Genomic DNA, 22,710 nt, shown 5'->3' with positions numbered 1-22,710 from the left:
AACTAAATCCTATAAGTGGAGCTGCACAGTCAAAAAAGAAAAAAAGAGAAAAGATAAAGTTCATTTGTAAACTTTTACTTACATCTATTTAATTTTCTTGTTTTTAACAATTATATTTGGATTATTCATGAAAATTTTGTGAAACATTAAACTGACCATCATCTTTGGTTATCTTTTTGGCTAACAAAATCTTTAACAGGTGACAGGCACTTATTTGACTTTTAGTAATCCTATGTGGAATAAAAGTTGTATGTCTGAGTTGTATTTATTGTGAATAACTCTAAATACATGCCCGTTTTAAATAAACCAGCAAATTTAAACTAGCTTCCCCCGTCAGGATTATCCTAGATCATGTGACCTTGAGAAATATTTGAATTAGTTTCTATATTTCTGAGAAGATATTTGGTTTATATAAATATTTAATTTCTTTAAGCCAATTAAATAGAAGTGAAGTGAAGTGAAAGTCACTCAGTTGTGTCCTACTCTTTGCAACTCCATGTACTGGGGCCTGTCCATGGAATTCCCCAAGCAAGAATACTGGAGTGGGTTGCCAGGCCCTCCTCCAGGGGATCTTCCCAACCCAGGATTGAATTCATGTCTCATTATGTCTCCTGAATTGCAGTCAGGTTCTTTACCACTAGCAGCACCTGGGAGGCAAGGACTGCTGCTGCTGCTGCTGCTAAGTTGCTTCAGTCGTATCCGACTCTGTGCGACCCCATAGATGGCAGCCCACCAGGCTCCCCAGTCCATGGGATTCTCCAGGCAAGAACAATGGAGTGGGTTGCCATTTCCTTCTCCAATGCATGAAAGTGAAAAGTGAAATTGAAGTTGCTCAGTTGTGTCTGACTCTTCATGACACCATGGACTGCAGCTTACCAGGCTCCTCCGTTCATGGGATTTTCCAGGCAAGAGTACTGGAGTGGCGTGCCATCGCCTTCTCCGAAAATAAAGGACAGTTTAGTTCAGTCGCTCAGTCGTGTCCGACTCTTTGCGACCCCATGAATCACAGCACGCCAGGCCTCCCTGTCCATCACCAACTCCTGGAGTTCACTCAGACTCATGTCCATCGAGTCAGTGATGCCATCCAGCCATCTCATCCTCTGTTGTCCCCTTCTCCTCCTGCCCCCAACCCCTCCCAGCATCAGAATCTTTTCCAATGAGTCAACTCTTTTCATGAGGTGGCCAAAGTACTGGAGTTTCAGCTTTAGCATCATTCCTTCCAAAGAAATCCCAGGGCTGATCTCCTTCAGAATGGACTGGTTGGATCTCCTTGCAGTCCAAGGGACTCTCAAGAGTCTTCTCCAACACCACAGTTCAAAAGCATCAATTCTTCGGCCTTCTTCACAGTTCAGCTCTCACATCCATACATGACCACAGGAAAAACCACAGCCTTGACTAGTCGGACCTTAGTCAGCAAAGTAATGTCTCTGCTTTTCAATATGCTATCTAGGTGGGTCATAACTTTTCTTCCAAGGAGTAAGCATCTTTTAATTTCATGGCTGCAGTCACCATCTGCAGTGATTTTGGAGCCCCCAAAAATAAAGTCTGACACTGTTTCCACTATTTCCCCATCTATTTCCCATGAAGTGATGCAACCGGATGCCATGATCTTCGTTTTCTGAATGTTGAGCTTTAAGCCAACTTTTTCACTCTCCTCTTTCACTTTCATCAAGAGGCTCTTCAGTTCCTCTTCACTTTCTGCCATAAGGGTGGTGTCATCTGCATATCTGAGGTTATTGATATTTCTCCTGGCAATCTTGATTCCAGCTTGTGTTTCTTCCAGTCCAGCATTTCTCATGATGTACTTTGTATATAAGTTAAATAAGCAGGGTGACAATATATAGCCTTGACGTACTCCTTTTCCTATTTGGAACCAGTCTGTTGTTCCATGTCCAGTTCTACAGTTGACTTTAATTCCTCCAAGACTTGCGTTGCAACCTGAATGACATCACAGGCTCACCCACCCACCCAACTACTTTATTTGCTTCTTTGTATCAGGGATAAGATGTTCAAATAATCAAGAGATTCCTATGTTCTAAATTTAGAGCTGTTTTTGGAATCCCCCCACCCCACCCCACCCCCGTCACTGGATACATGGTTCCCATAGGGGAGAGGGCCTAAAAAGAAGTTCTTAACCAACTCCACATATGAGCTTCCAATCTGGCCAACTTCTAATGATATAGCTACTTAAAAAAAATTCTTTCAAATATCTTGTTAGGCTTCATTTGGGAAAAAGTAAGTATTCCTGGCAGTGTTGAACAACCCCATGGATTCAAGAGGCGTGCCAGGAGAGAATGCAAAAGACACTACCTCTCCCAAGATCCAGAGCCACTCCCAGAGGCAGCCAAAGACTTAAATAATCCCCTTGAGAGCTGGTGTTGACTGAAAAAATGCACAACCTAAAAGTTGAGAACTGTAATTTATTCAGTTGATTTTCTGAGGACTTAAGTCTGAAAGATAGCCTCTCAGCTGTGAGGGGCTGCTCCAAAGAGGTAAAGGAGGAGCCAGGATATATAGAAGTTTTGTAACAAAAACCAGGTAGTCAGAACATCTGTTAATGAAGGAAAGCCATACATCTCAAGTTAATGAATTTAGTGTTTTTCTATACCTGGGAAGACGCAAGAGTGTGGGTTCATTGAAATCATTCCTCTGATTTGCACCTTAACTATGTAGGGCCAGTATCCTACTTTTCTCCATCCTGACTCACTTCAGGGTACACAGTTGGGGGTGGCTGCCTTGGCTGCTGGGTTGATGGCAGCTACATCCCTTGGAACCCAAGAAAAAGAGAAAGGGCTCCAAAATCATTGTGGATGGTGACTGCAGCCATGAAATTAAAAGATGCTTGCTCCTTGGAAGAAAAGCTATGACAAACCTAGACACCATATTAAAAAACAGAGACATCACTTTGCCAATACTGATGGTCCATTTAGTCAGGGCTATGGTTTTTCCAGTAGTCATGTATGGATGTGAGAGTTGGACTATAAAGAAAGCTGAACGTGGAAGAATTGATGCTTTTGCACTGTGGTGTTGGAAAAGACTCTTGAGAGTCACTTGGACAGCAAGGAGATCAAACCAGTCCATACTAAAGGAAATCAGTTCTGAATATTCATTGGAAGGACTTATGCTGAAGCTGAAACTCCAATACTTTGGCCACCTGATGTGAAGAACTGACTCATTGGAAAAGAGCCTGATGCTCGGAAAGATTGAAGGCAGGAAGAGAAGGGGAAGACAGAGGATGAGATGGTTGGATGGCATCACCGACTCAATGGACATGAGTTTGAGCAAGCTCTGGGAGATAGAGAGAGACAGGGAGGCCTGGTGTGCTGCAGTCCATGGGGTCACAAAGAGTCAGACACGACTTAGTGACTGAACAACAACATCCTTTGTTTATTCATATGGCAGGTGACATTTTTCAAGCACCTTGGCAACAGTCAGTAGGACCATATCTGACCCACATTTTTTGGTCCAGCCTAATTTTGGGGGCCCCAACCTGCGAATGTGAGTGATGCAACCTGAATGCCCCAGGCAGGCAGAGATCTGAACCGAGATCTAAAGACACAAAACTAAACAGACAAGAAAACAATAGCAATAAGAAAGAAAGGGTTGACAACCAATTGGTAGCCCGAAACCAATTCACAAGAGCATCGTGCCTTCCTCCCTCAACCAGGCACTATAGAGATCCAGGGAGGCTGACACTGATCTTCACCTTTCTCAGGCTTCTGCCAGTTTTCCCAGCAGCCCATCTTCAGGCTCCAGAGCAAGTGAAGTTTAGAGAGTGCATTCCAGGTATCTACAAAAATCTGACATGGTTTTCCGTTAATTTCAAATTTAGTTTCCCTTTGGCTTTTTAAGGAAATAATTGGTAGCAGTTTACCAGAAAACCCCTTAGAGTCCCACCAACTCGTGGGAGGGGCCAAGATAGGGATCATCCTTCAAGGTTAAATGTGGGAGTGAAGGAGGAAACAGACAGAACAGGCGTCATCTTGGGCCGGACTGTGGACTTTGAGCTATATGCCCAGTATTTATGGAAACAACATACCAACTGGAAAACCAGACCCCTCTCACCCGATGGAAGGGCCCCAGGGCTTGTATCCAGACTCTCCATCACCTAAAAGAATACTCTAATTATCTGTGTAACCAAATAGAATCATAAATTCTATTATGCTTATTGGGGTATGACTACAGGCCTATTGATAATTGTCCACTGTTAACTACCTGGGCTTAAGGCATACGAATCACGGGTTTAAGGCATGTGAACCACGGCTTAACTTTGATTGTATCTTTCTTTTCCTTTGTTCAGACTAGTTTCAGAGAATTTGGGGAGGTGCATTTGAACATGTACACTTAGGGAATATAAGGTTTTCAGAAAAACTAGTCAGGGTCCTTGGCTAAGAGGAGACTCTGCTTTGGGCCCGCCGGTGTAATAAACTGCACTCCACTATCTGCATTATCTTTCTGAGTGAGTTTGTTTCCCAGAACGAGTGGCTGTAACATTTGGTGCATTGGCTGGGAAACGCCTCACTTTGAGGAGACAGGTCTCATTTGAGGCCACCCCGAGGTTTTGTGGCTTGAATCTCCTAGAGGGGGTAAGGCACCTTGCCCCTCTGGAAGAATTCAGCCTTTCAACGCCCAGTTTCTTCGCTTTGGCAGGTAGTGAACGGCAGCAAGGGAACTGAGCACTCAGGTGAGGAAGAACTCACCTAGTGGGGTAGAAGAGGGGGCCTGATCTCCCCCCTGGAGGGACTAGAAGGGGCACAGACCCACAGGAGACTGGAATAGACAGATGGCAGCGATTGCTTGGTACACAGGTCGACGAGCATGTTAGGGCTTAGGAAGGAAATTTGTGAAGGTCATTTAGGACGTAGTGTCTGTGCCATCTTGGGGAAAATTATTACCAAGCAATCGCCAGGGGATTTTTAGGAGAAGAAACTTGGTACTTGTGTGCTCAGATTCTACCCTCCCCCAGGAGGTATCCCATCTGCTGTGAAATTCTTGACCCCCTCGGAATTGTCAGGCTAGAAGGAGGGGAATACATAAGTCAGTATGAATTAACTTTTCCGGAGATGGCCTAGGACGTGGGATATTTAACCCATCTGTGTTTTCATCTGCACCTGATCAAGTCCACCAAGGCAGAACGAACTGTAAAAGTTAAGGGAGAAACAGTCTTGGACCTTGTGGTGTTCTGGTTCGGCCGTGCTGACCGGCAGGTGAAGACACGCCGATCCTCCTTCTCCCTCTGGGATCTAGCGGGTAAGACTCTTCTCACCCCAGTTAGGAAGGAGACAGATTGGCAATTTAAGTGTTTCATTGAGTGGAAATATCAGAAGTACACAGGGTACTGAGAACTTCATAGACAGAACAAAAAGGAAAAGTAGAAGAAGGTCCGAGAAGGTAAGCAAGATGGGGGGAAGTGAATCTAAGGCAACTGGATTGGAGTGCATGATTAAAATTTTAAAGAAGGGATTCGGAGGAGACTATGGGGTGAAGATGACGCCTAACTGCCTCTGTATATTCTGTGAGGTCGAATGGCCCCCTGTGGGAGTAGGATGGCCGCCAGAGAACACCATGAACTTAAAAATAGTGGAAGCAGTCTATACAGTAGTCACAGGAGGGCCAGGACACCTGGATCAATATCCACATATTGACTCACGGCTAGGGTTAGCTCAAGACCCTCCTACTTGGACAAGGTTCTGTATCCAGAAGGGAAAGGGAAAAATATTAATGGCACAAAAATTGACTGATAATAAAAAAGGAAATTCTACAGGATTTGGACGGCGATGACCTGACCCCTCCCCCATACTGGATAATGACGTGCCTGCCTCCCAGTGCTCCACCAGGACTGGAGGCCGCCTTGCCAGGTGAAGTCTGCAGCAGCCACTGCTCCTCCGCCAGCTCTCCCAGAGTTCATAGAGCCGCCATTTCGGCAGGCTCTGATCCCAGCGTTGGAGACCTCTGGTCAACGCCCTCAGAATTCCATCTCAGCCGGACCTCCTAGATTGTATCCACCTCTCTCGGTGAGTACTGATGGAGAGGGGAAAGAAAACACAGGAATTAGACAGAGGCTGTGCTCTGCCAAGGAACGGGGGAAAGAACCCCACTACAGATGCCCCTCAGAGAGCCTCCGGTTCCGGATTCATGTGGGCACTACCATCAGCCCCCTGTAGCCTATTATTATTTTCCTCTACAGATATATTAAACTGGCAGAGACACAGGATCCTAACTGAGGTCAGAAAATGGTTAAGAGAAATGGCACCTGAGGGTACTGCAAACCTGCAGCGGTGGGCAGAACTAGCCACCCCCGATGAGAGGCCCAACTGGGACTGTAACACAGAGGAATGGAGGGGCCACCTGGAGAGATATTGGGCAGCTATTTTACAAGGCCTCAAGAGGGGTCCCCGAAAACCTCTGAGTATGGCAGAACTCTCCAAAAGGAGATTCAAAAGGAAAGCGAATCACCCTCTGAGTTCTACGAAAGACTGTGTAAGGCCTGTAGACTTTATACGCCAATAGATCCAGAGGCTGCTGGGTCTCAGATGGTGATAAATGCAGGCTTTGTGTCTCAAGCCTATCCCGAAAATGTCAGATGGGGAGACACCAAGTGACTCATAAATTTTTATACATCCCTGAATGCCCAGTACCTTTGTTGGGAAGAGACTTGCTAAATTGGAGGCACAAGTGACCTTCCCCCCACGAAAGACTCACTCTTTGAGTGGGATCAACCACCTATTTACTCTTCCTCTCGGTTACACGATCTCCCAGAAGGGAAACCGGACAGGCTAAACCATTGAGAGAGAGTGAGAGCTAACTCAACAATTCCCTGAGGTCTGGGAGGAAGACAACCTCCCCCCACCCCAACCCCAGGCTTGCAAAACAAGTCCCACTGGTAATAGAACTCAAACCCAGTACAATTACATCAGCACCCGCCTTGGGCCTGCCAGACATATATAAACTGTTTATTCTTTACCTGACTGAAAAGGACAAGATGGCTATGGGAGTGTTGTCCCAGACTATGGGGACATGGGACAGACCCGTGGCTTATCTCCCGAAATGGCTGGACAATATTGCCACTGGGTCGCTGGGATGCTTACAGGCAGTTGTTGTAGTTGCCTTATTGGTCCGGGAGGCAACAAAGCTGACTTTGGGCCAAGATTTGATCATAAAAGTTGCACATGAGGTCAACACTCTCCTGCGAGGGGACCCCCATAAATGGCTGTCAACATCCCAGATTACTCAATACCAGGGACTCTTATGTGAAAAACCCCATGTTACTATTGAGCCTTGTCAGGCCCTGAATCTGGCCACCCTCCTTCCTGTGGGAGAAGGTGGGTCCTCACATGATTGCAGGAAATATACCAGCAGACCTGACTTGAGAGACCAGCCAATCCCAGACCCAGATTTGGTCCTGTACACCAATGGCATCAGCCTGGTGAAACAAGGACAATGACTGTCGGGATATGTGGTAGTCATGGAAGAAACCATCGTGGAGGCTAGCTCTCTGCCATCACACTGGTCCGCTCAATGGGCCGAAGTATATGCTCTAATCCAGGCCCTCCAGCTGTCAAAAGGTAAGAAGACAAACATTTACACAGACTCCTGGTATGCTTTTGCCACAATATATGTACACAGGGCTCTGTATAAGGAGAGAGGCCTTTTGACAGCTAGTGAAAAAGATATTAAAGGAAGAAATTAAGACCCTATTAGATGCTGCCTGGGAGCCAGAAAGGGTTGCAGTCATACACTGCTGAAGACATAAAAAAGAGTACCCCCCCTGGGCTCGGGGAAACAGAGTGGCTGATAAGACCGCTAAACAAGCAGCCGAGGGCTTGGGGGTGACAAGTGAAGCTCCTATTAAAGCTCTCGTATTGGTGGAGCTGCCTGAGCTAACGCTGGACTCTCTAAAATACACTGAAGCCCACAACCAACTAGTCAAAGCAGAAGGGGCCATCAAGAGTGAAAAGGGATGGGGGGAATTGCCAAGTGGCAAATTATTGGTACCGGAGGAGCTGGCACCCATTCTGATAAGCCAAACACACCAAGCAACCCACCTAGGCCATGATAAACCGGAAGAACTAATTTGAAAATATTTCCTGGTTCCCCGCCTCTTTTCCCTATGCAGGACAGAATCTCAGAATTGCACTGCCTGCTCACAGGTCAATGCTGCCTCTGGCACAAACAGAAATCTCTGGGGATTCAGCTAAAAGGCACACTGCCCTTTGAACACCTGGAAGTGGACTTCACTGAAATGAAACCTCACCACCACTACTGTTACCTGCTGGTCATGGTATACATGTTCTCGGGATGGGTAGAAGCTTTTCCTACCTGGACTGAAAGAGCATCAAAAGTAGCCCAGGGCCTGCTTAGGAAAATAGTTCCCAGATTTGGATTTCCTACCAGCATTGGATCAGACAATGGCCTGACTTTCGTAGCTGATTTAGTACAAGTAAACAAAACTCTAAACATCAAATGGAAACTGCACACTGCATATAGGCCCAGAGTTCTGAGATGGTGGAATGAACCATCCGGACACTTAAAGAGACTCTCCAAATGGATCATAGAGACTGACTGCTCCTGGGTGGACTTGCTTCCGACAGCTCTCCTCAGACTCAGGATGACCCCACGGTCCCAAGGTTATTCTCCGTATGAAATTGTGTATGGGAGGCCCCCTGCCATAATAAAACAGGTGTCAACAAATTTGCCTCAAGTAAGGGGGGATGGGATTTCACAGCAGATGAAACTGGGTAAGGTAATAAATTGGGTAACTAAGTTTGTACAAGAAAGGGTGCCGTTCCCCCTTGGGGAACAGATTCATAAGTTTACACTTGGTGACTAAGTATGGGTCAAAGATTGAAAACATGATTTGCTAGCCCCTTGGTGGAAGGGCCCTTATATTATTCTAACTACCCCTACAGCAGTTAAAGTTGCAGGTATTGCCCCTTGGATTCATCATACCAGGGTGAAGAGAGCATAACACACAGACCCAGAAAATGCTGAGTGGATTGCACAGAGGGACCCCAATGACCCTTGAGAGACTAAGACCGTCCTTAAGAAGAAGGAAAAGAAGATCCCGGGCGAGCCCCTTCAGGATGAAGCCACATGATCAACCTCATCGACATGCCAACTTCCACAATACCTCCAACTGTTGTGTATGCGGGGCTATGCCTCTGTCTGTGATGGGTAGACTTCCCTGGTGACTGTCACCGCTCTGCTAAGGAGACTTTAAACCACTCTGCTCTTTTCTGGGACACAATCATAATCTCTCCCTGCTCTTGTCAGACCTACAGTCAATAGCCTTGGGTCATTGGGTTACATATTATATAAACACCAGTTTCATAAAAGTAACAGAAGCAGTAATTCAAATTAAAATGGTTTGGGACATGCTCACAGCTGCTCAAGGAGGGACCTGTGCTATAATTAAGGTTGAATGTTGTGTATATATTCCTGATTTATCTGACAATGTATCAGCTGCTTTAGATGTCATGAAAAAAACAGGTAAAAACAATGTCAAATAAAAACATTCCTTTCTGGACCTTGGTACTATCTTGGGTGAAGGGTGATTGGCGGAAAATTAATTTACCATTGTTATAGTTGCCTTGATAGTTCTGTTCTGTGGACCTTGCATTTTACAATATATTATGAACTTTGTAACCCAAAGATTGGTGTCGTTCTTCCAGATTGGTGGTTGGAGAGCCAGGGTGCAATATATCCCTATGAGTGATGCTCATACTATGAGTTAAGAGCATCAAGAGTGGGGAATGAAGGAGGAAACAGACAGAAAAAGCTCCATCTTGAAAGCAGGACTTCATCTTGGGCTGGACTGTGGACTTTGAGCTATATGCCCAGTATTTATGGAAACGACATACCAACTGGAAAACCAGACCACCACCCCTGCCCCCAATGGAAGAGCCCCAGGGCTCGTAACTAGACTCTCCATCACCTAAAAGAATACTCTAATTATCTGTGTAACCAAATAGAATCATAAATTCTATTATGCTTATTGGGGTATGACTACAGGCCTATTGATAATTGTCCACTGTTAACTACCTGGGCTTAAGGCATACAAATCACGGGTTTAAGGCATATGAATCACAGCTTAACTTTGATTGTATCTTTCTTTTCCTTTGTTCAGACTAGTTTCAGAGAATTTGGGGAGGTGCGTTTGAACATGTACACTTAGGGAATATAAGGTTTTCAGAAAAACTAGTCGGGGTCCTTGGCTAAGAGGAGACTCTGCTTTGGGCCCGCCGGTGTAATAAACTGCACTTCACTATCTGCATCGTCCTTCTGAGTGAGTTTGTTTCCTGGAACACGTGGCTACAATAGGAGCATTAGAGACAGTGTGGAAGTATTTGACAAACTTTCAAGGACATTCTCCCAGTCTCCCAATTGACTGCAAAAGAGACATCGAATTCTGGGCCAATGCCTTGAGATAGACCTCTAAGAGTGTGCAATGGAGGATGCCCCCTGTTTTATATTTCTGGCCTTGGAACTGTTGCAGTTATAAGGTCACCAACCTGGAAGACTGTTGTTAAGGGTCTTGTAGTCTGTTTGGAATAGAAGGACAATTCAGATTGAGAACTAGTAGACTATGATTACCCAGGTAAAGGAGGCTAGAGCAGAGTAGTAAGGGTCATGTCAGTCTTACAATCTTAGTGTTAATTTCTGCTTTACATTGAGTCACTTATAAATAATGGAACTACTTCATATATCCTATTGAGTTTTCTTTTTTATATTCTTTTCCATTATGGTTTATCACAGAATATTGAAATAGTTCCCTGTGCTATACAGGAGGATCTTGCTATTTATCCATTTTATATATAATAGTTTGCATCTGCCAACCCCAAATTCCTATCCCATCCCTCTCCTACCCTACATAACACAAATCTGTTCTGTTTGTGAGTCTGTTTTGTAGATAAGTTCATTTGTATTATATTTTAGATTCCACATATAAATGATATATATGGTATTTGTCTTTCTCCTTCTGAACTACTTCACATACTATGATAATCTATAGTTGCAGCCATGTTGCTGCAAATGGCATTATCTTCTTTTTTATGCCTGAGTAGCATTCCATTATATATACATCTATATTCCATTGTATATATGTACCACATCTCCTATATCTATTCATTAGTCGATGGACATTATGTTGTTCCCATGTCTTGGCTATTGTGAGTAGTCCACGTCTCTGCTATGAACACAGAGGTGCATGTATCTTTTTGAATTGTAGTTCTGTCTGAATATATGCCCAGGAGTGGGACTGCTAGGTCATATGGTAATTCTATTTTTAGTTTTTTGTGGTTTTTTTTTTGGCCATGCAACACAGCATATAGGATCTTAGTTCCCCAACCAAGGACCAAAGCTGTGTCTTCTGCAGTGGAAGCAGGGAGTCACTGGACCACTAAGGAAATCTCATATTTTCAGTTTTCTGGGGAACCTCTATACTGTTTTCCACAGTGGCTGCACCAACTTACGTTCCTACCAGCGGGGTAGGAGAACACTAGTACTTTCGATGATTTGTCAGTCAACTAATTAGCCAAGTTTGTATAGAGCGCTACTATACGTTAGGCACTATGCAGGGTCTGGGAGTCAGTAGTGGGTCTTTGACTTCGCTATTCACTGTCCTCTAGGGAAAGTGTTAGTCGCTCAGTCAAGTCTAACTCTTTGTGACCCATGGACTGTGCAGCCCACCAGGCTTCTCTGTCCATGGAATTCTCCAGGCAAGAATATTGGAGTGGGTTGCCATTGCCTTTTCTGGGGATCTTTCCAACCCAGGGATTAGAACCCATGTATCCTACAAAGGCAGGCAGATTCTTTACTGAGCCACGAGGGAAGACTGTAGGAAAGACAGATGGTAAAGAGCAACCCAGTAGAGTGCTGAGGAAGAACAGTTAAGATGCTTTGGGAAAGTCTGCTCTTCTGGAATCTCATCTGCTGAAAATCTGAACCAGGAGGCTGAGTTCCCAGTGGCCTCACTCCCAGGACAGCTGCCTGAATCAGAGAGGGAATTAACTCTTCATTCAGACTAACTTAAGCTCTCAATTTAATATAGCTAAATGGTATACCCAGAGAGATTCTAGGTAGAGTTGCTAATCAAGGACCTGTCTGGTGGATTATTTAATAACAAGTCCCACTATGATGATTTCTGACTTCAAGATGGACTTTTTTGGCCCAGAGGAAGTCTGGGAAATTCCATTTTTGAGTGTCAAATCTATCCTTACAAGTAACTGGGGTGGGGAAAGAGGAGGAAGAATCCCCAAAGAAAAATGCACGGACTTTCGAGTCAGGCAGTCCTGGCTGGGGTGGCTTTCCAGTCAGTGTAACCTCAAGCAAGGCATTTTTGTTTTCTTTTTGCCACAGTGCACAGGATCTCAGTTCCAGGACTAGGGATCAAACCCTGGGCCTGGCAGTGAATAGATTACCAGGAAATTCCCAAGCAAGGCACTTCTATTCTGTAAGTCTCAGTTTCCTCATCTGTAAAGTGAGGACACGAGCATCTATCACATTGGTCATCATGAAGACTGAAGGCAATATGTGTTACAAAGACCCAACACATGGAATCAAGAACAAATGCTTTCTTTGTTTTTTTTTCCTGTTGCACTAAATGACATTAAAATCAACTAGGCTTTCTAAATAGGTTGGGTTTCTTGCTAGGGAGGATGGCTGGGAGGCTGGGAGGTTAGTTAAAATAGTTGGGTTTTTTTTTTTTTTAATTCAGTTCAGTTCAGTCGCTCAGTCGTGTCCAACTCTTTGCGATCCCATGAATCGCAGCACGCCAGGCCTCCCTGTCCATCACCAACTCCTGGAGTTCACTCAGACTCACATCCATCGAGTCCGTGATGCCATCCAGCCATCTCATCCTCGGTCGTCCCCTTCTCCTCCTGCCCCCAATCCATCCCAGCATCAGAGTCTTTCCCAATGAGTCAACTCTTCTCATGAGGTGGCCAAAGTACTGGAGCTTCAGCTTTGGCATTATTTCTTCCAAAGAAATCCCAGGGCTGATCTCCTTCAGAATGGACTGATTGGATCTCCTTGCAGTCCAAGAGACTCTCAAGAGTCTTCTCCAACACCACAGTTCAAAAGCATCAATTCTTTGGTGCTCAGCCTTCTTCACAGTCCAACTCTCACATCCATACATGACCACAGGAAAAACCATAGCCTTGACTAGACAGACCTTAGTCAGCAAAGTAATATCTCTGCTTTTGAATATACTATCTAGGTTGGTCTAACTTTTCTTCCAAGGAGTAAGCGTCTTTTAATTTCATAGCTGCAGTCACCATCTGCAGTGATTTTGGAGCCCCCCAAAATAAAGTCTGACACTGTTTCCACTGTTTCCCCGTCTATTTGCCATGAAGTGATGGGACCAGATGCCATGATCTTAGTTTTCTGAATGTTGAGCTTTAAGCCAACTTTTTCACTCTCCTCTTTCACTTTCATCAAGAGGCTTTTTAGCTCCTCTTCACTTTCTGCCATATGGGTGGTGTCATCTGCATATCTGAGGTTATTGATATTTCTCCCGGCAATCTTGATTCCAGCTTGTGTTTCTTCCAGTCCAGCGTTTCTCATGATGTACTCTGCATATAAGTTAAATAAGCAGGGTGACAATATACAGCCTTGATGTACTCCTTTTCCTATTTGGAACCAGTTTGTTCCATGTCCAGTTCTAACTGTTGCTTCCTGACCTGCATACAGATTTCTCAAGAGGCAGGTTAGGTGGTCTGGTATTCCCATCTCTTTCAGAATTTTCCACAGCTTATTGTGATCCACACAGTCAAAGGCTTTGGCATAGTCAATAAAGCAGAAATAGATGTTTTTCTGGAACTCTCTTGCTTTTTCCATGATCCAGCGGATGTTGGCAATTTGATCTCTGGTTCCTCTGTCTTTTCTAAAACCAGCTTGAACATTAGGGAGTTCACGGTTCACGTATTGCTGAAGCCTGGCTTGGAGAATTTTGAGCATTACTTTACTAGCATGTGAGATGAGTGCAATTGTGCGGTAGTTTGAGCATTCTTTGGCATTGCCTTTCTTTGGGATTGGAATGAAAACTGACCTTTTCCAGTCCTGTGGCCACTGCTGAGTTTTCCAAATTTGCTGGCATATTGAGTGCAGCACTTTCACAGCATCATCTTTCAGGATTTGAAACAGCTCAACTGGAATGCCATTACCTCCACTAGCTTTGTTTGTAGTGATGCTTTCTAAGGCCCACTTGACTTCACATTCCAAGATGTCTGGCTCTAGATTAGTGATCACATCATCATGATTATCTGGGTCGTGAAGATCTTTTTTGTATAGTTCTTCTGTGTATTCTTGCCACCTCTTCTTAATATCTTCTGCTTCTGTTAGGTCCATACCATTTCTGTCCTTTATTGTGCCCATCTTTGCATGAAATGTTCCCTTGGTATCTCTAATTTTCTTGAAGAGATCTCTAGTCTTTCCCATTCTGTTGTTTTCCTCTATTTCTTTGCATTGATCGCTGAAGAAGGCTTTCTTATCTCTTCTTGCTATTCCAAAATTTACCTTTGGGTTTTTTGTTTTGTTTTGTTTTGTTTTTTTATTTACATAGCTCTTTTGTCATTTTTTTCAAAACAGGACATTAGACACTTCAGAGAACAACCAACATTGGCTGTTTATAGGGATAAGAATTATCTTTCATAGGCAAATAGAAGAGACATTTTGAGAAGAGAAGCAGTGTGATGTCACCAAGCCCTGGGAACTCAACATAATCCATTTACTGGAAATGTCCATCTTATACATAATTAAACTATAGCTGTTAAGTTTATATTGCAAATGAGAAAAATAACTAGTCTGACTCCTCAGTATTTCTTTAAATTATCACTTTCTTCATAAGGTATCAGCTATAAGGAAGCTTATAGAAGTTTTTATTTTTTTGAAAAGAAGTTAATGATCTAGAAGTTTCAGGTCCCTTGAGTTAAAGACTGATTTCACTCACAGGTCAAGGTACACACCATGGTCTGCAGCAGAGGTAGTTTGCAGGAACTCATCTGTGTGAAATGGTTGGAATTCTTGTGTCAGAGTTTTAAGCCCTATTTTATTCTAATTATAAAGGTAATACTGAATTTCAGTCAATATGGTAGACTGAGTTGGTAACAAACTTTTTTCTCCTGGTGTACACCCCTAGAAATCTTTGGAAATATTGCCTACTGAAAAACCATTTCCAACTCCAACTTGTCCTTTCTTCACCACTGGAATAGCTCACTTCCCAATGTAGAGAGTGGAGCATGCTCAGAGTCACGTTAGCAGCCTCTCTTGAAGATACAGGCAGGTTACTGAGTTCTGGCCAATGGAATCTGAGGGCAAGTTTGCAAAGGGACTCTGGGGAAGAGTCTCCTGCCTAGTAGAGTTGCGTAAGAGGAAAAGTCTTCTTCCTCTACTCTGGGCATGGCAATGTCTGCTGCAGCCATCTTGGGACCATAATAAAGAGTATTACAAACATGGATTGCAGAGAGGAAAGATCTCAATCCTCACTGTCATTGTTGAGTTACAAAGTTAACCTGAGAACCCTTAATTTTTGCTACAACCGTTCACCATTGAGTATTAGGTTAGCTATGAATTTGTCACATATGGCTTTTACTACATTGAGGTATGTTTTTTCTATACCAAATCTGTTGAGAGATTTCATCATGCAAGGATGTTGAATTCTGTCAAATGTTTTTTCAGCATCTATTGAGATGATTATATGATTTTGATCTTTTATTACATTAATATGGTATAATATATTTATTGGTTTGTATATATTGAGCCATCTTTGCCATCTCTCAGAGAGAAATACCACTTCATCGTGATGTATGAGCCTTTTAATGAACTTTTGAATTCAGTTTGCTAGTATTTATTTTGTTGAGAGTATTTGCATCCATATTTATCAGGGATGTTGGTCTGCCATTTTCTTTTCTTGTAATATCCTTATTTAGCTTTGGTATCAGAGTAATGTAACTCATTACATGTAAGTAAACTCATAAAATGAGTTTGGGAGTGTTCCTGCCCTTTCAATTTTTTGGAAGAGTTTGAGGAGGATGGGCATTAGTTCTTCTTTAAATGTTTGGTAGAATTAACCCATAAAGGCAACTGGTCCTGCCATTTTCTTTGTTGGAACATTTTTGATTACTTATTCAATTTCCTTATTCACTATTGGTCTGTTCAGGTCTTCTGTTTCTTCATCATTCAGTCTTGGCAGATTGCATGTTTCTAGGAATTTATCCATTTTTTCCAGACTGTCCAATTTATAGACATATAATTGTTCATAGTAGTCTCTTACGAGCCTTTACATTTCTGCAGTATTAGTTGTAATATCTGCTTTTTCATTTCTAATTTTATTTATTTGAGTCCTCTCTTTTTCTCTTAGTAAGTCTAGCTAATGTTTGTCAATTCTGTTTATTAAAAAAAAAAAACAACTCAGTGTCACTGATTTTTTTTTCTATTGTTTTTTGAGTATTTTATTTCTACTTTGATCTTGTCATCTCCTTCCTTCTGCTAACTTTGGGCTAGTTTGTTCTTGTTTTTCTAGTTTTTTGAGGTGTAAAGTTAGGTTGTTTAGAGATCTTTTGTTACTTTTAATGTAGTCATTTATCACTGTAACTTCTTTCTTAGGACTGCTTTTGCTGCATCTAATAATTTTGGTATGTTGGATTTCCATTTTCATTTGTTCCAATATTAAAACAAAAAATTTCCTTTTTGATTTCCTCTTTGATCCAATGTTCATTAAAATCCAAACAAATCTATTAAAAAACTACTAGACTTGATAAACAATTTAGCAAGGCAACTTGATAAATGGTCAATATAAAAAGATAGGTTGTACTTATATATGTATATAGTAGCAATGACAGAGAAGGCAATGGCAGCCCACTCCAGTCCTCTTGCCTGGAAAATCCCATGGACGGAGGAGGCTGGTGGGCTGCAGTCCAGGGGGTCGCTAAGAGTCGGACACGATTGAAGTGACTTTCACTTTTCACACACTGGAAAAGGAAATGGCAACCCACTCCAGTGTTCTTGCCTGGAGAATCCCAGGGACGGGGGAGCCTGGTGGGCTGCCGTCTATGGGGTCTCACAGAGTTGGCCACGCCTGAAGCTACTTAGCAGCAGCAATGAGCAATCAGAAATTGAAATGTAGCAAACAGTACCATTTACAAGAACACCAAACTCCCTCTATGAAATAGGTATAAATTTAACAAAAATTGTGTAAGACTCATATGTTGAAAACTATAAAATATTGATGAAAGAAATAAAACAGAAAAATGTTAAAATATACCTTGTTCGTGGATTAAAAGACTCAATATTATTAAGATATCAGTTATCCCTAAATAGATCTATAAATTCAACCCAATCCATTTAAAAGTTCCAGCAGGAATTTTGGTAGACATCAACATTCTGATGAGAAGAATTATGTTGAAAGTAAGGGAACTAGAAAAGTCAAAATAATATTCAAAAGAAGAACAAAGTTATAAGACATGTACCACCTAATTTCAAGCCTTAATATGAAGCTACAGTAGTCAAGGTAAACTGGTATTGTTGAAAGGACAGACTCAAATTAATGGAACAGAACAGAGTCCAGAAAAAGATACAAACATACGTGACCAATATATTTTTAAAGTATCTTACTGAGATAATTCATACACCATTACATTTACCCATATATAATTCAATGACATTAGTATATTCACAGAGTTGTGCAAACTACCAAAATCCAAGTTTAGAATATTTTCATCTCCTCAAAATGAAAACTTTGAAAAGTTTCAAAAAGAAACTCCATACCCATTAACAGTTACTCCTCATTCTCCCATTTCTCCAGCCTTCAGTTCAGTTCAGTCGCTCAGTCGTGTCCAACTCTTTGCGACCCTATGAATTGCAGCACGCCAGGCCTTCCTGTCCATCACTAACTCCCAGAGTCCACTCAAACTCACGTCCATTGAGTCTGTGATGCCATCCAGCCATCTCATCCTCGGTCATCCCCTTCTCCTCCTGCCCCCAATCCCTCCCAGCATCAAGGTCTTTTCCAGTGAGTCAACTCTTCACATGAGGTGGCCAAACTATTGGAGTTTCAGCTTTAGCATCAGTCCTTCCAATGAACACCCAGGACTGATCTCCTTTAGAATGGACTGGCTGGACCTCCTTGCAGTCCAAGGGACTCTCAAGAGTCTTCTCCAACACCACAGTCCAGGCTTAGGCAATCACTAATCTACTTTTCTCCATAGATTTGCCTATTCTGGAAATTTCATATAAATGGAGCCACACAATATGTGATCTTTTGTGACTGTTTTTTTTTTTCTTCACTTAGCATACCATTAGTCCATTTGGTTGTAGCACATATTATTATTTCATTTCTTTTTATGGCCGAATACTATTTCATTGCATGGCTATACCACATTTTATGTATCTAGTCATTGACTGATAGATATTGGGTTGTTTCCACTTTCTAGATATTGTGCCAAAAATATGAATAGTGCCACGATAAACATTTGTGCACAAGTTTTTGTGTGTGCATATGTTTTCATTTCTCTTAGGAAGGACTTGAGCTTGAAACACATGAAGAACACTCACTTGCCCCCAAATTAAGATAAACTATATGTATTAAACTGTGGAAAATTCTGAAAGAGATGGGAATACCAGACCACCTGACCTGCCTCTTGAGAAACCTACATGCAGGTCAGGAAGCAACAGTTAGAACTGGACATGGAACAACAGACTGGTTCCAAATAGGAAAAGGAGTACGTCAAGGCTGTATATTGTCACCCTGCTTATTTAACTTATACGTAGAGTACATCATGAGAGACACTGGGCTGGAAGAAACACAAGCTGGAATCAAGATTGCCAGGAGAAATATCAATAAGCCCAGATATGCAGATGACACCACCCATATGGCAGAAAGTGAAGAGGAACTAAAAAGCTTCTTGATGAAAGTGAAAGAGGAGAGCGAAAAAGTTGGCTTAAAGCTCAACATTCAGAAAATGAAGATCATGGCATCTGGTCCCATTACTTCATGGCAAATAGATGGGGAAACAGTGGAAACAGTGTCAGACTTTATTTTGGGGGGGCTCCAAAATCACTGCAGATGGTGACTGCAGCCATGAAATTAAAAGACACTTACTCCTTGGAAGGAAAGTTATGACCAACCTAGATAGTATATTCAAAAGCAGAGACATTACTTTGCCAACAAAGGTCTGTCTAGTCAAGGCTATGGTTTTTCCTGTGGTCATGTATGGATGTGAGAGTTGGACTGTGAAGAAAGCTGAGCACTGAAGAACTGATGCTTTTGAACTGTGGTGTTGGAGAAGACTCTTGAGAGTCCCTTGGACTGCAAGGAGATCCAACCAGTCCATTCTGAAGGAGATCAGTCCTGGGTGTTCTTTGGAAGGAATGATGCTGAAGCTGAAACTCCAATAGTTTGGCCACCTCATGCAAAGAGTTGACTCATTGGAAAAGACCTTGATGCTGGGAGGGATTGGGGGTAGGAGGAGAAGGGGACGACCAAGGATGAGATGGCTGGATGGCATCACCGACTCAATGGACATGAGTCTGAGTGAACTCCGGGAGTTGGTGATGGACAGGGAGGCCTGGCGTGCTGCGATTCATGGGGTTGCAAAGAGTCGGACATGACTGAGCGACTGAACTGAACTGAACTGAACTGATATGTATTTAGGGTATACAAAGCTCCAGCTGGTCAGGTTAGAAGCAGTGTGGGAATATGTTTCTATGGCATTTGCTAGTCTTCGAGAATTTCCCAGGAGCAATCACTTCTGTTTCTTATATCCTTCCTGTGTCAAGATCTAAGGCTGTAACTTAGTCACTGTTCTCCTATGTGAGGAATGGAATTCCTGGGTCATACGGTGCCACAATGTTTAATATTTTGAGAAACTTCCAAATTGTTTTCCATTTTGTATTCTTACTACCCATGTATGAGGATTCTAATTTTTCCATCCTCATCAACATTTATTATCTCTCTTTTTAATTTTAGGCACCCTAGTGGTGGTGAAGAGGTTTCTCAATGTGATTCAGTTGATTTTTGACAAAGGTGCAAAGGCTATTCAAAGGAGGAAAGATAGTCTTTTCAATAAACAGTGCCAGAACAATAGGATCAGTTCATGTCTGACTCTTTGAGACCCCATGAATCACATGAGGTGGCCAAAGTATCAGAGTTTCAGCTTCAGCATCAGTCCTTCCAAAGAACACCCAGGACTGGTCTCCTTTAGGATGGACTGGTTGGATCTCCTTGCAGTCCAAGGGGTCACAGAGTCAGACACAAATGAGCAACTGAACGGAACTGAAATGAACTAGAAGATGGGACTAAAAATATATAGACAACAACAACAAAGATGGAAGAATATGATTTTAAGCTAAAATATTCTAATATCCATTTCGGCATAGAAGGAGTATAAAAATCTTAATTTACTTTAGATATCATGTTAAATATTTCTGTTTACAAATGTGGGGTAACCAATAAAGGACAGAAATAAAATACAAGAATCTCTTGCTTAACATTAGTAATCTGTGTCAGAAATCAGACATTCTATGTGAAAGCACAGAGCAGAAGGGAGTGTAGGTCCCAATATTTTAAATGGGAAAAATTATAATGCATGATGTGTCAACACCAAACCCAAACAATTTCCCAAAACGTAAATAAAATATAGTGAAACACCTGCACATAAGCATCAGTCTATTGTATTAAGATTTTATATGATTAAAACCACTATTTCCTTCAAACAGCATAGTACTACCATAAGGATAGACATACAGATGAATAGAATTGACTATAGCGTAGAAAGTCTAGAATTAAAGCCTCACATATAGGCTAGCTGATTTTCAACAAGGGTGCCAAAACCACTTGACGGGTGAAAGGACAGTCTTTTCAATAAATGATGCTGGGACAGTTGAATAGTTCCATGCAAAACAAGGAAGTTTGACCCTTACCTTACACCATATACAAAAACTAATTCAAATAGATCAAAGACCTAAACATGTGAGCTAAAACTATAAAACTGTTAGGAAAAACACAGTGAAAAAGCTTCACATCATTGTATTTGTTAATAATTTCTTGGATATAACACAAAAGCACAGGCAATAAAAGAAAAAAATGATAAATCAGACTTCATCGAAATTTAAAACATTTGTGTATAAAGGATACTATCCAGAGAGTGCAAAGACAAACCACTGAATGGGAGAAAATATTTACAAATCATATATCTGATAAGAGATTCATATTCGGAGAATATAAAGAACTCCTACAATTCAACAACAAACAATCATCCCAATCCAAAAATGAGGAAAGAATGTGAATAGATACTTCTCCAGAGAAGATGTATGAACCATCAATAAGCACATGAAAAGATGTTTAACATCTCTAGTCATTAGAGAAATGCAAATTAAAACCACAATGAGATACCACTGCATACCAAGTAGGATGACAATTATAATAAAACAAAACAAAACAGAAAATAACAAGTGTTGGCAAGGATGCGGAGAAATCAGAACACTTGGCATTGCTGGTTGGAATGTAAAATCGTGCAGCTGCTGTGGAAACAGTCTGGTGGGTTCTCAAGAAGATAAACATAGGATTACCATATGATCTAGCAATTTCACTAATAGGTATACAGCCGAAAGAATTGAAAGCAGAGACTCAAATGGATATTTAAACACCAATGTTCACAGCAGCATTATTCCCAGTTGTCCAAAGGTGGAAACAATACAAAAGTCCATCAACTGATAAATGGATAATATAGTAACTTTAGAAACAGAATACAATGAAACAGTAACCTTAGAAAAGAATACAACTTTGACACATGCTTCAACATGGATGAACCTTGGAAACATTATGCTAAGAAAAATAAGTCAGATACAAAAGGACAAATATTATGTGATTCCACTTAGATAAGATACTTAGAATAGGCCAATTAATAGACAGAAAGTAGAACAGAGGTTACCAGGGGCTGAGGGACACAGAGGAAATAAGGAGTTATTGTTTAATAGATACAGAGTTTGAGATGATTAAAAAGTTCTAGAAATGGAAGCGTTGATGGTTGCACATTGTGATGTACTTGATGCCACTGAGTGAACACTTAAAAATCATTGAAAGAATAAGCTTTGTTATGTATATTTTACTACACACAAAAAGCAAAATGAAAAACTCTGCTTCCTAACCACCAAACAAATGCTACTGCTGTTAGCAAACAGCTTCAACAACTTCGTGTGCAATAACTTGATACACTGATTTCTCTCTCCGCACCAAAGACATTTTGAGATACACATTCTTTTTGTGGGTGTGGAGGCACAATTTACAAAGAACACTTAATTCTGATATTGTATCAATAGTGCTTTGAATATAGCTTAAGCTATTTCCTACACTGAGTTTTGTTTAAAACAGTGTGCTGAATTTTAGGGATGTAAATTTAAAATTTTCTTATCTAAATATTGGCCAGAAAATATTGTGTTGAGAGATAAGAAATCTCTATGATGTTCTGGTATTGAAAACCAAGAGGATTCTCTTGAGAAACGTCTCACAAAAGTATGAATTACAGATCTTCCAAACCAGGAGAAGCAAAACCAAGAAAAAAGAAAATGAAACCATTAAAATAAAAATGGTTGAAAAAACCTTGAAAAAAAAAATAGAAGGCTTGGAAGGAGAAAAAAATACATAGAAAAAGCATAGTAAAGGTAAAACACAAAATTAGATGGTAGAAATAAGTTCAAATTGATCAATCATCATGA

This window comes from Oryx dammah, unplaced genomic scaffold, assembly GCF_014754425.2.
Source record: "Oryx dammah isolate SB20612 unplaced genomic scaffold, SCBI_Odam_1.1 HiC_scaffold_9, whole genome shotgun sequence".
NCBI lineage: Eukaryota > Metazoa > Chordata > Mammalia > Artiodactyla > Bovidae > Oryx > Oryx dammah.
Note: the sequence above shows the minus strand (reverse complement) of the source record.